This window comes from Marmota monax, unplaced genomic scaffold (genome assembly GCF_021218885.2).
Source record: "Marmota monax isolate L192 unplaced genomic scaffold, Marmota_monax_Labrador192_F-V1.1 WCK01_AAM20220418_F8-fsc00017, whole genome shotgun sequence".
NCBI classification, from domain to species: domain Eukaryota; kingdom Metazoa; phylum Chordata; class Mammalia; order Rodentia; family Sciuridae; genus Marmota; species Marmota monax.
The window spans coordinates 955,760-973,419 of record NW_026695241.1 but is presented as its reverse complement, the minus strand read 5'-3'; the positions used below and the strand labels follow the sequence as shown (position 1 = coordinate 973,419).

The window sequence follows — 17,660 nt, the reverse complement described above, 5'->3', positions numbered from 1 at the left end:
GTAGCAAGTAAGGTGAGCAGTGGAGTTTGTGTGCAAATTAATGTTCTCTCAGAACAAAGAAAGCCAGATGTTTTTATTGGGGAAACTTACTCATATAGGGAAGATTCATCCTTAAATACAGAGATAAACACATTCCTGTGCATGGTCATTTGGAGGTGGTAATCACATGTCTCTCCCCTCTCCCCCCTCCAAAAAAAAAAAAAAAAAAGGTCATCAGGACTTTCTCTGGGCTGAGAAATTGGTATTATAATGAGCAAAGTTTAGGGCACCTAAAATTGAGTCAGTGACTGGGTGAAATTGGCTTGTTCCTTGTAAGTTTCTGCAAAGAACCTTAGCTGAAACCAAAAGTAAAAGAACTTTGAAGGTGTATTAATAATCTTTAATGGGGCAGCAGCTCCCACTTCCCATAAGTATAGGAACTAGTTCCTAAAAGTGCCTGCCTCTCCTGGAGGCCAGCAATTCCATTTATATAGCATTTAATGTTATCATTATAAAAATGAAGAACAGGTCAATGTTTGTTGAGATGGATTTCTTTGGGATGATAGAAAAGCCCTGTATCCTGATTGTGGTGGTGGTTATATGAATGTGTACAGAAGATAAAAGGTCATAGGACTATACACACACATAAAGAATCTAAAAATGCATCTTGGATGAATAGTTTAATTACTCATACTATAGCAAGGTCAGTGTCTTAGATTTCATCACTGTTTTGATAATTGTAGTAAGTCCATTATATGACTACCACATTTCTTATTGAAGGATGTGGGTTGTTTACAGTTTTGGGTGATTACAAATAAAGCATTCTTTGTAATTCTGTGAACATTTATGTACTGGTTTTTGTGTGAATATAAGTTGTCATTTTTTTTAGGATAAATGCCCAGCTGTGCTACTGTTGGGTTGTATGGTAAGTGTATGTTTAATTTAAGGAACTTCCAGACTTCCAGCATAGCTGTGTCATTTTACAGTCCTGTTATCACTGTAATAGGAGATCCAGTTTCCCCACATCAATGCCATTGTTTGTTATTGGTTATGTTTTTTTTTTTTTTTTTGTGTGTGTGTGTAGTAATCACCAAGACTTTCATTTGCACTTCCCTAATGACTAATTGTCATGTGTTTATTTGCTATTCATATCTTCTTTGACTGTTCTGTTTAAGTATTTTTCCCATTTTGTAATTGATTTCTTATTGCTGTGTTTAGAACTCTGTATGTTTTGTATAACCCTTTGCTAAATATTTGATTTGTAAATGTGTTCTTTCAGTCTCTGGCATGTATTTTCATTCTCTTATGGTATCTTTCATAGCACAAAAGTTTTTAAACTTTGATGAAGTTTAGTTTATCCAGTATATGGATTGTTTTTGATGCTATGCATGTCTCAGAATTTTCTGCCTAACCCTAGGTTAGGAGAATGTTCTCTTGTTTTCTTGTGTTTAATCATTTTATGTTTTATTTTTATATCTATGGTCCATTTTGAGTTAAGTTTTGCACAGGATATGAGGTTTAGATCTTGTTTCTTTTAGTTTTTGTCTATAGATGTCTAGCTATTTCAGAGACATTTGTTGAAAAGAGTACCTTTTTTTCATTAAACATTTTTTTTTAAACCATGATCAAAAAAAATTTTTTTTAAACTATGATCAAAAAATACATTGTACACTGGAGTACCAAAGTGAACACAGGAGGAGATGAATGAGCAATTAAGTAAATGTGAATATAGATTTCTGAAGGTATGACATGACATGACTTGAATCTTGAAAAAAGTGGGAAGACATTTTAGAGAATAGCATGAGCAAAGACATGTCCTAGAGAAAATAAGTAATATCTGACTGGGGGAATCATGTGAATTAAGGGGAGTAGGGAGTTTAAGGAAGGATAATTTGTTTATGCCTAAAGGAATTGCTAGCTAGTTTGAAGAGTTTATAATCAGTTTCATTGGCTGCTACAGAGTTGACTGTTTTTGAGCAGGAAAATGATATGGTACAATTGGTATTTAAGAGAAGTTGTTTTAGGGACATGTATGGCCATAATACGTTGTTAGGAAGAGTAGGATGTAACCATGACTCTTGACTTTGTGTTACAAAGGTCTACCAAAAAGCTAAAAAAATGATGTTGCTTCAGAATACTGTAAGAAACTAGTGTGTCCTAGAAGACTGTGTTAGTCATTTTTTTATCACTCTGACCTGAAGTAATCAACATAAAAGGAGGAAAGGTTTATTTTGGCTTGCAGTTTCAGAGGTTTCAATTCATAGTTAACCCTGTTACTTTTGGGCCTGTGGTGAGACAGTATATATATATCATGGAGGGAGTATATGGTGGAGAAAGCTGCTCACCTCGTGGCTTTCAGGAAGCAGAGGCAGGGTACCAGTATTTCCTTCATAGGTGCAAGGAAATGACCTAACTTCCTTTTACTAGACTACTTTCTAAAGCTTCACCACATCCCAGTAGCACCACACTGTGTGATCAAAGCTCTGTATTTTAACACAAGGATCTTTGGGGTTCTTATCCAAACTTATAGCAAAGGGTAATTTAATGGTGTGTTTTAGACTTTTGCCCTGTCTTCAGTGATGGACACTGAAAATTCTGCTGGACTTCATTATCAATGCTACTTTTAGTAAGTTGTATATATGTGAAGAGTAGTAGTTTCAGCTGACTTATTGTTGATGTAGATGACATTTTTTTTTTTGTCAAGTCTGAAAAGGGTCCAGGAATTGAGCAGCTGAAATGATAAGAAAGAGTTGATAAATTGGTCCAATGAGAATTTTTGGAATCAGATTTATTTATCAGATTTATTTTTTATGGCAAAGAAGAAACTCAGGGGTTCTTTAATCAGTATGTCCTGATACTTTCATGAAGAACTATTCAGAGAATGATGATGACCAGCTGTTCTTCAAAAATCACTGAGGAATGAATGAATAAGAACAAATGGCTAAAATTGCAGTACTAGGGTATAAGTCTTAGGGAAGAATTTCCAGACAGGAAAGAAATTAGATACATAATGCCAGTGATCCAAAAGGGCTTTAAGATAGAATAGTAACCTAGATGTGGTTTAGGAACATTCTGCTTTCAGTGAAAGGGACCTCATAGTATTAATAGCCTTGCCCTTGAGTCTCAGTGTTTTAATTTGTGACTTAAAATACTTGGTTTTTGTTTTCTTATCGTCTATTTTAGTTCTTGATTTCTTTTCCCATATAAGTTGTACTCCCATCCCCACTGCCCCCACTTCATCTGTGGAAATTTCATGTGTTTTCTGCTTTCTTTTAGGCATTTAAAAGATTACCTTGGGGCTGGGGTTGTAGCTCAGTGGTAGAGCCCTTGCTTTGCATGCATGAGGCCCTGGGTTCCATCCTCAGCGCCACATAAAAAAAAATAAAGATATATTTAAAAAAAGACATTCCATTTAAAAAATAACCAGCTAACAAATGAAACTTATATAATGTTAAACAAACTACTAGAAATGAATGCATTTTTACTTTTTTGTTTAGATCATGGAAAAATAGCATCCATTTAAAGACAGTAATTTGGTGAGCAAAGGGCTTTCCTGTGTAAAAGGTTATGATGATTTACATTCGTGAAACGGTGATATGAAAAGCTTTATTGTGACACCTCAGTTGAGTTTCAAAAATACCTTTTTGTTTAACTTCCTTAGTCTGACTCTTTTCTATTGGTCCAGATCTCTTTTCTACTTAAATATTAAGGTTGATCAAGGATATTTCGTTTGTGATTGCAGCCCTTCAGTATTATCAGACAGAGTTGTTTTTCTTTTTCTTTTTTTTTTCCCCCTATGAAGAGCAAGCTCTTACAGTGCTATGCAAGCTGCCCATTTAAAACTATCATTGCTTGGCACCTATGCCCTAGTGACAGTTTGACCAACATGTGAGCAGGCACACTGCCATCCTGACAGATGGGCGTGAGTATAGGCAGCCAAGAAACCATGTATCTGCATCTAGTGTATTTGTTAAGGGCAGGATTCCCAGTCGGGGATGTTCAAACGTCTGTCCATCCTGAGCTTTCACGCCTATGGATAAAGGGATGTCATCATTAATCCCAGCTCTGACTGAGATTCCATGGGTATATAGAGCTTCTTGGCTCTTATAGAAGTAGGCAATTGGGGACAATCAGGATAATTGTTCTCTCCTTCATCAGAGGACTACTTCAAATAATCCTATTTTTTCTAGCCAACTAGGTTTGCAATGAGTATAAACCTGTTTGACTTTGTCCGGATACTTCTGTAATATATTTTCTTTTCTTTTCTGGAGTGTGAAAGCTTTGAAAGTCACTTAATTTTTATGCCTTGTATAGTGATATATGTCATTGGAATCAGGTAGATTAGAGCTCATTTATTGACTGCTATGTGACATTAGAGTAGTCTAGCTTAACATCAAATCAAGGTAAAATAATATGTATTTTATAAAGTTGTGAGAATTAGCCATAAAGTATGTAGAGGAAGACCTTGGTGTAATGTTTGACCTACAGTAAATGTCACCATCATCATTATCACCTTAACATACCTGAAGGTGATTTTCTGTAGCTCCGGAGTTATGCAGAACAATGTCTTTTTGTGACTTGTTCTCTCCATACTTGAAAATCATTTATTGGACATCATCTAGAGATTGGCTGGTATTATTTATATACAATGACAGAGAACTCCAGTGAAGGAAACGTACTACATGTAGGGCAGAGTTTTTCAACCCTTAAACAGTTGACATTTTAGAGGTGTTGTTCTTTGTTGTTGGGGATTGTTTGCATTGTAGGATGATGTCTAGTGGCCAGGGGACAGATTCATCCCTAGTTGAGAACCTTGCTCTAGAGACAGCCTATCTTTCTTTATTAAAGTTTTGATAGATTTTTGATAAAGTTCTTATCGTCAATCTTATTCTTTCTACTCTGTTCTTTTAGAAACACATACAACAAGCCGAATCCCCCTTCCATGTAACATCCTTTCAAATATGTGAAAAGTCATCAAGTGTTCTCAATCTTTCTGAGGTGAAACATCTTGAGTTCATTAGCTATTTCTTACATGGCATGGTTTTATGTTGGCTCACCACACTGGTGGCTTTCTATATTTTATGATTCCATTTCTTTTTAAAAAGAGAGAGAGAGAGGGATAGAAGAGAGAGAGAATTTTTTTAAATATTTATTTTTCAGTTTTCGGTGGACACAACATATTTTTTTTTAAATAAAATAAATATGCTGAGGATCGAACCCAGCGCTCTGCGCATGCCAGGCAAGTGCGTTACCATTTGAGCCACATCCCCAGCCCTAAAATTCCATTTTTAAGTTATAGTGCTTAGAATTGAGAACAGTACTCCATATTAAAAAAAATGTATTAAAAAAATGGAGTTGCATCTCTTATTCTAGATACTGCACTTTTCTTCTGTTACTCTGGGGAAAATATTGCCTTCCTTTTTCTACATATTGTATTTTTATTAATATATAGCTACATTATTTGGATGACCATACCATATATTGAGCCTAGACTTGAATAAAACCTGACTAAGATGTCTCTTCATTCTGCTGTTTTGCATTAGTTTTAGGTCACAGGCATGGGAGCTTATATTTATGATCTTAAGTTTATTTTTAATGGATTTGGCTAATTTCAATTTTTCTTTCTTTTTATTATTATTATTATTGGTTGTTCAAAACATTACAGAGCTCTTGATAATTTCAATTTTTCTTTGGGGGAGGTTACTGGGGATTATACTCAGTGATAGTCAATCACTGAGCCACAACCCTAGCCCCATTTTGTATTTTATTTAGAGATCGTGTCTTACTGAATTGCTTAGTGCCTTGCTTTTGCTGAGGCTGGCTTTGAACTTTTAATCCTCTTGCCTCAGTCTCCTGAGCCATTGGGTTACAGGCGTATACCACCGTGCCTGGCCTAACTCAACTTGTTAAGATATTTTGGAATCCTGGTTCCTGATCAAATTAGAAATTTGTAGCTTAAAAGAACAAGTATGTGATGATGTCATCAGCTGAGACTGGAATTATGGAAGTTGTACCAGCTGAGATTGGAATTATGGGGGATAAAAGACTATCCACATGTTTAGGTGTGCAGATTGAAAAGAGAATTGAGGAGAGAAGCCTGGGTGGAAAGTCCTGAAATTAAAAAGGCAACTAGACAGAGAGGAGGCAATGTAGGTCACCAAGAAGGGGGTCATAGAGGTAGGATGAAAATGAGAGGAGTATCTTGGAATGACTTGGATTAAGGACTGGTAGATAGTGGAATACAAAATGAACAGGACATGATTGCTGCTTTTCGATCCTGTATTTATTTGCCACAATTGCGTAACTATTGAGTTAATGACAGTACCTAGTCTCCATGCCTGGAGGCTTGGAGTCATTCTTCATTTCTTCCTCACACATTTGCATCTATTTGATTACTGGATTCTTCTGATTAAAACATTTTTTGAAGTATAACAAAAAAATGCAAACTCAACTCTATAATAACCACTACCCAGATCAAGATATGGATTATTCTAGCACCCAGATACCTCTGTTGTGCTCCTTTCCAGTGAAATTTCCACCAAGGTAACCACTGTTCTGACTTCTTAACTATAGATTACTTTTGTCTGGTTCTGAACTCGTGTAAATGGGGTAATATATACTTTGTCCTAACTTTTTGCAAGATTCTTACCATTCATTGTACTGTCTGAGATTTACCCATGTTATTTTTGTAGTCTGGTCATCAGTTACTGCCAAACACACTAATTTTTGTTACTGATTACTGCATGACATACCACTCCAAATTTAGTGGTGTAAAAAACATTTTGTCATGCTCATAAATTCTTGGCAGGGATGGCTTGTCACTGCTCTACAATGGTTGGGGTCTAGAATGAGTTAGAGGCTCCATCACTCCTGTTTCTAGTATCTTGACTGGGATGTCTTGAAGACCAGGATCATCCAGGCTTGTTGACTGAAGTAACCTTCATGGGGGCCATAAGGCCATGCTTTTCACAGCATGTTGGCTGAGTTCCCAGAGGTATCTTCCTGATAGTGATTTGGCTTCAGAGTCATAACGTCACTTGTGTCACACTCTTGATTGAAATAGACACAGCCTGCCGGGATTCAAGGAAAGGGAACATAGACTGCCCAGCATTAGGAAGTTGTACCAAAGAATTTGTGGCCGTTTTTTAAAGCCACCACAAATTATATACTAGAATTTATCCATTCTATTACAGATAGATATTAAATAGTTAATACTTGGATAATTATGAATAAGTAGAATTATTTTGTTTTGGTAACATTTTTAAAGTAATTATTAGTTTTGGTAACATTTTTAAAGTAATTATAGTATGTTGATGTCTTTGGTACACATATTAGTTTTAGTTGGGTGTATATCCAGGAGTAGAACAGCTGATCATAGTGTATGCTGTAATGTCTTTTGCTTGAATAGATACTGATAGATATTGCCAGTTTTCCCAAGTGGTTGTACCAGTTTATATTCCTCCCAACATAAAGAATTTCAATTGCTCTTAAGCCTCGCTTCTACTTGAAACTGTCAGCTAAGCAATTTTAAAAACCCTTTTAAAACCATATTAACAGTTGCATAGAAGATCTCAGTGTGATTTTCATTAATATTTCCTCATGATTTATGATTTGAGCACCTTGTTTCATGTATTTGTTAGCCATTTATATTTCCACTGTTGAAAAGTATTCAGCTTTTGCCGCCCCCCACCTTTTTAAACAATTCAGGTTTTCTGTCCTTTTTCATATCAAAATGTTAGACTGTATGTAAATTCTGAATACAATCTTTTGTTGAATATTGAATTCTAAAGCCCTCTTCTATGTGGCTTACTGTTTTACTCTTGTAATGTGTTTATGATGAACTGAAATTCTATATTTTAATTAATTTCTATTAATCTTTTCCTTTATGGTTAGTGCTTTTAGTGTTCCACTTAAGTTTTTGCTACCTCATGGTTATGAAAATATTCACTTGTTTCTAGATGCTTTATATTTTGTCTTTCACTTTTAGGTCTAAGTTTCTAGGAATTCTAGAATTGACTTTGGTGTAAAGTAGGGGTCAGGATTTTTTTTTCTTTCTTTCTTTTTTTTTTTTTTTAATTTACACAGTTAATCTGTACAAGTGTAGCAGGTTACATTGGGCCAGGTGGACACAGCCTGGGAGTTAGGATTTTATTTTCAGCTTTCAGTTACCTTTACTGAGCCTTCTGAATTTGGGTATGTTATTAAATCCCTCTGGCCTCAGCTTCATCTGTAAATTGAAGAATTTGGATGGAATGTTTTCTGATTTCACTCTGACTTGGATTTGCTAGATCATTGAACCTAGTTTTGCAGTATTATTGAGACTTGTTAGAATCTTGTATCTGAATTCTATTTTCTAATGTATTTATGATATTTCCCAGGTTTATATTATCTTGGTATGAATATGCATCCATATCTTAGTGGCTTATGAAGGACATGTTGACTAATCTCTGTTCAGGCATCTTCTTTTCATCTTACTGGCACACGAACTCTTGTCCTTTGTTAGGAGGAGCTCATCATTCTGTGTTAGCAATTTATGAATGAGGATACCAGTTTCATTTTTGAAAGTCATCTGTACATGCTATTCATTTTATTTTTTGTTTCCTTTAGTTTCTTATTTGAACTTATACGAATCATAGATGAAATGTGGAGTTCATGAATAAGCAGAAGTCATTCATGATCAATGAGCTCTAATCTTGACAAATTCTCTCTCCCATCTTTAATATTTGCTCCAGGAAAGTGGCATACCTTATACATTTCTGTATCAGGTTTGCATGCTAGGTCCTTGAGAGAAGGGTAAGTCAGGAGCCAGATTTCCATGAAATGAAAATCTAGAATAACAGAAAATCTATCATTTGCTGCTGCTTTTGTGTTCTTAGCATCCTGCTTTGTGGTGACTTCTTAACTTTCAGTAGGTCTAGATTGGTTTCCACAGAATGGTACTACTTAGTGTAGCTGGTGTTCCTTCCTTTGTTATTCTTGATGTTACATTTTTCCTTTCATTGACTTAAAAAAAGTTTGAGATGTAACTCACATATCATACAATATATTAAAGAGTTTCAGTTCAGTGGTTTTTAGTATATCTACAGGCTTGTGATCACTATAATGAAATTCAGAATATTTTCATCAGTGCTAAAAGAAACCCCCTACCCATTAGCAGTCACCATCCATTTATCCTACATTCCTAAGAATTCACCTTCTGATTTTTATCTATAAATTTATCCTGGAAATTTTTTATAATCGGAATTATACACTTTGTGATCCTTTATGGTTGGCTTCTTTAATTTAACATATTCTTAAGATTATTCATGTTCTACCATATATTGGGACTTAATTTCTTTTTACTGATGAATAATATTCCATTGTATGGATATACCATATTTTATTTACCCATTCGTCAAGGAATGCTGGGTTGCTTACATTTTTTGGCTATAGTAAATAATGCTGCTATGAACTTTTGAGTACGAATTGTTGTTTAGATGTGTATTTCCATAACTCTGGGTTCAACTTTTGGGAACTAATGAAGTGTTTTTCAAAGTGGGCTGCACCATTTGACATTCTCACTAATAATGTGTAAAGGATTCCAATCTTTACAGATGCTACTAATACTTGTTATTTATTGTCTGCCTTTTTGTTTATACCTGGGTATGAAGTAGTATCTCCTGTTTTTGATTTCTATTTCCCTAATGACTCATGAGTTTGAATCTTTTTGGGTTCTTATTGGCCATTTGCTTATCTCTGTTGGGGAAATGTCTATCCAAATCCTTTTTGCCCATTTAAAAATTGAATTATTTTTATTATTGAATTCATTAACCTTTGATGTTCACTTTGATTTATCTTTAACTCAAAACATTTTTTTCTTTATTTTTTCTTCTATTGTGTTCAGGGAGTTGTCATTCTGTAGTGAGCAGGAGGGTTAAAAGAATTCCCAGACCTTCCATTGGCAACATATGTGATTGTAGATTATCTTAGATTAGAAAATGTATATCCTTTGTGTTCCTACTGGTTCTAAAATGAACTATACCTTTCCCTACAAACCGGTAAAATGCCTGGCTTGGACTGTAATCTAAGCTTCTCATTTTACAGGTTAAGAAAAAAGACCTGGAGAAGTTGGGTCTTGTCTGAATTCATAGGAGGTGGACCTGGACCATGACTTTAATTCAGCCCATTCTTGGGAAATATCCGTTTGTTTCTCATCATGTTAGACTCAAGAGATACCAAGGTGAGTAAGACAGGATTCCCGATTTCCAGATTCTGACAAAATATGTCAAAAGAGACTGACAGATATACTGCCAGTGGCAATACAGTGTCTTTAGTGCTGTGAAATGCATACAGGGATGTGTATGCTCAGTGCTCTTAACATGCCCCAGTGCTGAGAGTTTTATCTTGCTTCTTTTGTATGTAGGCAGATTAGATTGTTGAGTAGTTGATTTTGTCTGGACCATTTAGTAAAAAGTGTTAACAAAAATGCCATCATTCAGATGCTGATATTACAGAAGAAACTGACTTTAGAATCTTCAGGGTTTTGCACTGGAACCAAGAAGATAGTCTCATTAAATGTACTATTTTTATATATGTAATATTTTCTAACCCCCCTCCCCCATATCCTGCAGTGGTTTATAATATCAAGTTTTTTCAAACTGATTTTGTGTACACACACACACACACACACACGTATTTCAACATGGAGTGTCTGTTGCCCAGTCTGGTCTCAACTTGTGGACTTAAGTGATCCTCCTGCCTTAGTGTTCCTAGTAGCTGGGACTATAGGTATGTGCCACCATGCCTGGCTAACCCATTTTAAAAAGCAACTTAAAACATATTTTTGAAGACTTATTTCAGTGATTTATTGCTTTTGTTCTTTTAATCTTTAAAAGCCACACTCATTTTACTTAGTAGAGTTAGGCTGTGAGATATGTGTTTATAATAATATGAAAATATTTCTGTTTTATTTTTTATACTCTATGAAAATTATAATTTTGGCTGTATTATTAGTAATTAAAGCAAATATTTTACCACCTTAAGACTTTTAGTTTTGCAAATGATCTGTTTACAATATGTGTGTTTTTTAATTAGGAAAAGGGTATTTTTGCAAAAATTATACTTTGCATACATATATTTTGAACTTTGGCCTTGCTGTTTAGTGGTTGTGAGGCCATGGACAAATTATTCAGTTTCCCTTATGGACAGTTTCCTTCTGTGTACAGTCAGTATAATAAGGCCTATGTTCTATAGTTACTGTAAAAAATTGAGATAATATGTTTAAGTTAATGTACAGCCTGCTACATAGATGCCTAACAATAATGTATTACATTTCATTTATACGTAAGTGTTGTATGTTATAATTAGTGGTTAAATGATTTCTGGTATAGATTCAGTCATTCATAATTGAGCAAAAATAAATCATTGTGTTAATGTAAGAACTTCATGTCGGTGTTCATTTTCAGTTACTGGTCTTTTAGAGATGTATTATTCTTTGAAGAGTACAAGCTGTATTGTTCTTTAAAGACTGACTAGTCTTCACCATCAAAACATTCAGGCATGATCTGTCTGCAAATGAAGATACTGAGAGTTGTTTTTCTACACAGTTAATTGTAGTGTTACTTGAGGCAATTGGTAGGGCCAACTTGTACTGAACCTGATATTACAGAAGCACTGGCAGATTCCAAACTAAGAACATTGGAAAGCATTACTTTGACATTTTATTTAATCAAGTTCTTTTAATTATTTATGAAGAATTTTTAAAAAAATATCTTAATCAAAAAGTTAATACGTATGTACCACAAATAATAAATTTAAAAAGTTTCATAAAAGGGTAAAAAATGAAAAGTAAGCCTCTTACCCCTAGGGCATTGCCTGTTACTAATTAATTACATAGGTTTCTAGCAGTCAGCCGTGTGTGTGTGTGTGTGTGTGTGTGTGTGTGTGTGTTTTGTGATGGTTGTGCAACTTTTCTGGGTGCCAGTTTTATATATATATAAATATATAAAAAATTATTTGTAGCATATGAATCAGAGATTTCTTTATTTTTATGTGCATAGGCATATTCAAATACATGGTTCTTTCTTACATTTTTCCCTTAGCAATATATCTTGTAGAGTATTCCATATTGATGTATGTAGATCTACTTCATTTTAAAAATTGCATGATATTCCATTCTGTGGTTATACCATCATTGATTTAATAAGTCCCCTCTTGATCTAAGTTAAGGATGTTTCTTGTTTTCTGTTACTGTATACATTGTTGCAGTAAATATCCAGGCAGGCATTCCAGCTTGTGTAGCAGGATAAACCACTAAAAGTGGACTTGGTGAGCTGAAGGGTGAATATGCGTTTTAAATTCTGATAGATAATGCCAAATTGATATGCTTTTTTTTTCTCTTTCATACTCTTACTAACCCAGTATATTTTCTTTCTTTCTTTCTTTTTTAGAGAGAGAGAGAGAGAGAGAGAGAGAGAGAGAGAGAGAATGAATTTTTTTAAATATTTATTTTTTAGTTTTCGGTGGACACAACATCTTTATTTTATTTTTATGTGATGCTGAGGATGGAACCCAGCGTCCTGTGCATGCTAGGCGAGCGCGCTACAGCTTGAGCCAAATCCCCAGCCCACCCAGTGCATTTTCTGACTCTTTGAATTTGGCTAATATGTGGCAGAAAAATGTCAGTTTAATAATTTTAATTTGCATTTTATTAATGGATGAAGCTGAGCCAATTTGCTATTTATTTGCAAGCTGTGTTGTTAGTGAAAGAAATCATGGTGTAGGACAAGATGTATCATATTTGACCTGTTTTCTAGGTAGTGGGGGATGCGGATAAATGTCTTTTTGATATCTATAAAGAGAAAACAGGAAGTATAAACCAAAAACTAAAAAGCAGCTACTATGGAGAAAGAGAAAGAATAAGGAGAGAAGAAATAGTAGTTGTGCTTCTGACACATGTTTTGTTTTTTGTGCTTTGGAAACAAATGTTTTATAAAATTTTAAAAATTTAAAGAAAAAATTATTACGTATTTAGACTAACATTAATAGGAACTAAGATTTTTAACAAGAGAAAAGAGTTGCAAATATGAAATCAAATTATCCAAAAATCCTGTAATCCTAAATTTGAAAAGGAAATGCCAGTATAGTGATATAGTTTTCCTGATAAAGAATTCTTGTAGCTCACTCCAGGTTGTAATGACAATCTGGGAATAGTGACTATCTTGGGACTGGATTTTGGTTTCCAAATAGTGATTTCAATTGAAAGGAAACAAGGCCCCTTGGAGGAGTGGCTGATTTTAGGTTTGGAACAGGAAAGTGAATAGGAGTAATCTGGAACATCTTGCAGCGGAAAGCAAGGAAACATTTTTAAGACTGTTGGTCCTCTCAAAAGGAAACAGTGACAACACAAAGGGGTTCTGTTTTTAGTGAGAAAGGAAAAAAGAGAAAACCAGCCCTGCCGTTCAGAAGCTGGCCTGCATTCAGTGAGGCCATGTTTTCTCCTGGTAAACATGATGAGTCTCACAGAATACCTTGGACAAGTTTTCTTTCAGGTCATGATAAAATGAGGCAAAGCATAGACAAAACCAAAACTAAGGTCAGTGTGCTGCCTACAGAGTACTTAGCCTGAATGCGTGATTTTCTTCTTCATTAATGGCTGCTTTGTCTTTCTTTTAGTGTACCCCAGCTTAGATCAGATTAATTGAGATACTCAGTTATAGAATTGTCCCACTTTCTCACAATATCCAAAGGTTTTTCCTAAAACATTTCCCAAATTACCAAAGCAATGCCCAAATCCTGGAATAGATTCTATCATCCCCTTACTCACATGCTCCACTATTCCTCACTGTGTATATTCCTGGTGGTCTTTGGCTGAAGGACACCAGAGGTAGAACAATTTGAGCAACAATATCAATAACAAAAAATATTAAATGATTATAGAGCTACAATCATCAAAATTCAAAATGTGGGAAATTTTACAGGCAAATGACAAGAAGAAAAACAAATAGGGAGGTGGCATTTGCAAAGAGAGTCAAAGACAGATCAGCCATATGCAGTGACTAGTTTTTGGGTCTTGTTTGGAGATCAGCATGTAAGAAGATATATTTTGAGGTAGTTGGGGGAGATTTGAACCTTATTAGGAACTGTTAATTTTCTAAGGCAATGATGTATAATAGATATATTTTTAAAAGTAACTGTTAAAAGCATTTTTATTTGTAATGTTGTGGTGTCTGGGGCTTGCTTTAAAATAATCTTAGGAGGAACTAGTGCATTGGGATAAATGAAACAAATTGACCATGTGTTTCATTTTTGAAATAGAGTGATATATATATATGGGCGCTCATTGTATCACTTTGTAACTTGTAAGCATTTGGAAATTCCTGTAATAAGAAGCTTACTTTTAAAAACCATTTATATTTCTTTTTTTTTTTTCTATGAATTTGCTGGTCTGCCATTTTCCTTTTTTTTTTGATTAGACTTTTATCTTATTTTTCTTACCATTTCAAGGATTTTTTTAAATAATAGAAAATTAGCCTTTTGTCTTATGCTCACAATATCCAATGTAGAGAAGCTCTTGCTTCTATTTTTCATTGTCTTTTGAGTTTGTTCATGGTGCATTTTTAAAAAAATCTGTGTAGAATTTCAATTTTTTTGGTCAGTTTATCAATTTTCTTTATGGCTTATGTGTTGCTTAGAAAAACTTCTCAGACTCTAAAGCTTTTTCGTGTTTTCTTGCTGTAATATGATGCTTATATGCTTACGTTATTTAGTCATCATAGTTTTCTCAGTATATTTAGTAATAATCTCCCCTAGAACTCTGCCTCAAGAGTAATTCAGGAAAAATGTTATTCAGTAGGTATCATGATTTAAAAGTGAACACTTAGAGAATTAATTGTAAACAAAATTTGGTGGTTAATTTTGCCCTCCCCTCCCATAAGAGTTAATGAAAAATCTGTTATTTACAAAATTTTTGAGTATTCTCAGTGTTATGTAAAACAGTTCAAATTTTCTGGTTTTAGAGGAGTTTTAGTATTGCCTTACATAAAGAAGCATTTCTTTTAGTTTTTGCCCTGGGGTCAGGGTTAGGAGCCAGGTATCCCTTCCCTTTAAAGGTGACATCCTTAGGCTTGCTCCAATTTTAAAAATGTCTGACTATCTTGCATCAATAGTGCAATGAGTTTCTAATCTTTTAGAAATAGTTGAATGTTACTCTGGTGTCTTCACTATTGGTTCTGGGAGATCTTTTTGAACCCAGGCATGAATCTTCTACCCACAGCATAAAAAGTCAGAATTATGTGTAGATTTTACAGAATCCATTCCTTCTGGGAGATGGGGGAATGGTGGCAGTGAGGTGGCTTGGGCTTGTGTTTGGAAATGAACATAGTGTTTGTTCTCAGTTAAAAATTTGTTCTGCAGTTGGTAAAACCTTTTTAGAACTTTAAAAAAAATCATTTAAGAAAATAAAATTTGAGTAAGCACATCTAGTACTATATTTTAAGCATTTTACTCTACTGAAAATTTTGTAGTCTAATGTTAATTACTTTCTTAATACAAGTAAAAAAATGTCACTAGGAAAATTTCTTTCTTTGATTATATTCGCTCTTTTTTTTTGAGTTTGAAGCCTGAGTCTTCACCTAGCTCTTTCCAGCTTAGGTGTGAAAACATGACTAGTGTGACAATTGCTGCTAAAGATTGTGTCACAGTTTGAGTTTAGCTTAATGTTTTTTAGGAATAAATCTATAAATTTATGGGTTCATTATCTCTGGAGGTTCATTTCTGCATTTTCATGGTTTGTTGTGTTATATTTTGATAATTACATGGTTATTGTTTCAAAAGGTATCATATAGCTTGAGTATCTGTCATATTGATAGGCATGGTTCTCTGAGTGAAACCAGGGATTGAGTTGGTGTTCCAAACAGAAACCCAGAGGAAGGTCCATTACCTTTCCTCTGCCCCAGATTTTTATGTCAAATGGTATTGGTAATAAGTTATTTTTTTTTAAAAAAGCACATTTTCTATCCTTATTGGATATTCTTACAGTATTGTCACAAATGTAGAATTGTGGGAACAAAAAGAAGAAATTAGATGAAGACTTTCTGCGTTACTGGGAAGTGGCTGTATAAACTGAGAATTCTGTATTTTACTTTTCAGATGATTTCTTAGCACTAATCAAATGCATTAGTCAACCTCCGATTAGCTGACTCATTTGTGAGAGGATTGTCTTTAGATGTATTGCTTTCAAATTGTTCCTGATGTAATTTAGTGAAAGAGGTGATGAAGTTCTTTGTTGACCGATTATCTCTGTTGATTTTATTCTTTGACTTACTATAGTTTGGCTGGAAGCCATTTGCACCAAAACATGTAATTATTCTTAATCCCAAATAAGTTTGAAATACAAATGAGTCATTTTGGCCTAGGGATGGGTAAAGCCTTGTTTTGGGCTCCTCCTGAATCATTTGTTCACTAATTTATATTTTTGCCCAGATTTTATTAAAATCTTCAAATACAGTAGACATGGAGATAACAGAGTATTTACACTGCATATGAATGACTTAATGGAGAAAGGAATATGTACCCGAATATCTAGGCCAATGGTCTAGTCTGTGCTTCATTGTCCCCTGAAGCATTAAGATATACAGATGCTGGGGCTGTTGTGGGATGGGGTCATTATTATTCCAGAGTTCTACTGCTAATTGATATATAGCCAAGGCAAGATTGACAGTTATTGCCCTAGATTTAGATGATGGGTACTTATGTAAGCAACTTTATAATTTTGCTCAGAACTTCCTGACATTCATTGAAAAGAGGAACCAGCAGTTTCATGACTCTTTGATATCTTAAAAACTTGGATCATTGAAAGAGGCACTTTCCCACCTCTGTGAGCCTGATACAGTTTAATTTTTTAGATGTTTACAACTGTTCAGTGTCTTTATAGTTTTGCCAAAGCATTCAGAAACATTGTTTACCTGGAAGAGTTTTTATTGATATTTGAAGCTGGTGGAATAATTTTAAATTATAACTGTGTGAATGCATGAAGCTCAGTGCAGACCAAAGGTTGCTATTTATTCATCTTTGAATTTTCAGCCCATCACAGATTCCTGCACATACTACGGAGGTATTTTATAAATGCCTTTGGAATAGATGGGTTCAAGTGTTTAATTTCCTGGTGAACTAAACTGTTATAAAGAGAAAGCTTAGGAAATGTAGAGTTAAGAGATGATAAGCGTGTTTCTTAGACCATCTGTCACTAAGATCAATTGTTTCTGCTTGGCACTGTAGATTTATTTTATTTTATTTTTTTGGAGGGGAGGGCAGCTTGGATAAAGTTCAAAACAAAACAAAATCAAAAAAACACTCTTTAAGTTATTCTGTTCCTCTCTGTTTAGTGGCTCAGTCAGTACAGTTATTTAAAAAATTGATATTTTATTACTCAATAAAGATGAATGCATTCAGTGCTTATTGCATTAGCAATACTATTTTAACAACTGTTAGCTATTTCTGCCTTGCCGCTTTGTAGTCTATGTTTGATGCTTCAACCTTAGTGATACTTTTAAAATACAAGTCAGAGCATGGTACTTCTGTTTTCAGGACCTTTCAATGATTTCCAGTCTCACTCAGAACTAAAGTTTAAGTCCTTACAGTGGCCCATGGGTGGGACATATTCTCCACCCTGTGCCCATTTACATTAGCCATTTCTCTCTCTT

At 34.5% G+C, this 17,660-nt stretch overlaps 1 protein-coding gene across 3 annotated transcripts in view; it reads left to right on the top strand.

Moving 5' to 3' along the window:
- Nucleotides 1-17,660, top strand: part of Vrk1 (VRK serine/threonine kinase 1) — a 79,473-nt gene that overhangs the window by 5,171 nt on the left and 56,642 nt on the right. For 2 of the 3 annotated variants that reach the window (XM_058577722.1, XM_046440512.2), the window contains exon 2: nt 10,063-10,198. The exons of the other annotated variant lie outside the window; for it this stretch is intronic. The gene's annotated coding sequence lies outside the window, so the exon portion shown is untranslated. The remainder of the gene's footprint in view (nt 1-10,062; nt 10,199-17,660) is intronic. 3 annotated transcript variants of the gene reach the window in all.